The sequence below is a fragment of the Aplysia californica genome, unplaced genomic scaffold (assembly GCF_000002075.1).
Source record: "Aplysia californica isolate F4 #8 unplaced genomic scaffold, AplCal3.0 scaffold00191, whole genome shotgun sequence".
NCBI classification, from domain to species: Eukaryota; Metazoa; Mollusca; class Gastropoda; order Aplysiida; family Aplysiidae; genus Aplysia; species Aplysia californica.
In genome coordinates, this window is record NW_004797461.1 from 22,612 (window position 1) to 24,570 (window position 1,959).

The following is a 1,959-nucleotide window of genomic DNA, read 5'->3' on the forward strand; positions in this document are numbered from 1 at the left end:
AGAGAGAGAGAGAGAGAGGGGGGGAGAAGAGGGAGGGGGCACAGACAGACAGACAGACAGACAGACAGACAGACAGACAGACAGACAGACAAACAGAAACACAGAGAAAGGTTAGGGGCGGGGAGTGGAGAAATAGGCGTTTTCGCGACAAACAAGAGAGGTCTGTTCTCATGAGCCAGTATCCAGAATAAACCATCTTAGTTATAGCGGAGTAGTGATCAGTCCTTTATCAGTTGAGACCCCCCTGCCCAATTTAAATTCAGTTAAAGCAACCACGGCAATAAACAAACAAACAAAAACAAAAGAAAACCTAACACTACAATCACATTATCATATGTCACTATACCTGTTTGATCTATAAAGGCCTGAGCAGACCACGTCATGAGACGTTTAAGCCTGGAAAGTAGCAAATCCTCCTTCTTGCTCTTGGGCAGAGAGCTGTTTACCTGACCGCTATTTTTAGCAACGTAGCACACAGATCTTGGCAGAAATTATGGGGGTGCTCTTTGCTGAGTGAGCACAATGTACGTCTAAACGGCGCACTGTCGCCATGGAAACGCTCGTGAACGTAGAGAACATCTACAACAATTGGACTAAACACATTTGTTGTGAACAAAACATACAATGAAACTAATGATGAACTCGTACTTATATTTTACAGGTAGGTACTTCGGAGCGTTTCTGGCTGGTATAAAAAATAAAATGAAAGTGGGTGAAATCTCAGGTAGAAAAAAAAATCAAGGGTTTATCCCGTAGGACAAAATTAGAACTCGGTACACAATCTGAAGTCGGATTGATTATACATTATGTTTTACACCACCATCGACACAATTCAAACGACAGGGAAACTTGATAAAATAGACTTACCCCTTTGCATTCGAACGCAAATCTTCTGAATGCAACAGCTATAGGAACTTAACAATACAGCAAAACATTTTATTCATACCACATCCTACTATTGAGGCTTTTGTGACACTCTTCTTCTTCTTCTTCTTCTTCTTCTTCTTCTTCTTCTTCTTCTTCTTCTTCTTCTTCTTCTTCTTCTTCTTCTTCTTCTTCTTCTCTTCTTCTACTCTTCTTCTATTTCTTCAGGTCTCACGTCTGGGCAGATATTGGAGGTCATGTAGTCTTCCTGTTGCCAGCCCTCCTGATCAACTAAGTTGTTCTCATTGCGTGGTTTATCGTAAAGTTGTTCAGGCCATTTGTTCATGTTGGCCTCTGCCTTCCTCTGTTTTCCTCTATCTTTCCACACGGAACCAGTTTCTCAAGTCCATTTCATGTACTTTATTATTATGCATCTATTTGATCAAAGAATCTCAAAAGCCTACTCCTAGTGATTCTGATAAGAGACCATTTCACATCCTGTTATTTGGAAAACTTCTGCATAATTTGTTCCCTTCTCTGTCCAGGAGATTCTGAGTATTCTCCTCAAATAGGCCTACTTGATCTATATTTATATTTTGACGGCTTGGTGTCATTAATGTGAACTTAATTATTGTCAACAGAAACAGCAGGAGAGTCATGACCTGAGTGTGCCCCGGCCGGCTTAGAGTGTCAGGAAGTTAGGGCCGAAACACTTGTTTGAGGGGGGTTCTTCCTCTGAAGATCTCCTGCTGTCCGCTCGCCCCACGAGTTTTCTCCCACTTGTTAGAAACTAGAAGCCCAAGATTGGCGTGTCTATAAAGTTGCCAAAGTTGGGATTCTCCGACACATAAGGCTGTGGTGCAGCTATCCTCGTTGGGATCCCAAATGGGTAATTTTGACTAAAACAGTTTACAAAAGGAGTTTTTAGTGCCTCCGCATACATGGGACCGTTTTACACCCACATTCCTCCGCCATGTTCTCTTTTTATCCTTTTAAAAAGTGTCTCTCTGTACGTTATGGTCTGCTGTGAAGCTGAATTACAATCGTAGAATTGTCAAAAAAGGATGTTTTATCTAGGGGAGAGGGGGTAGGGAG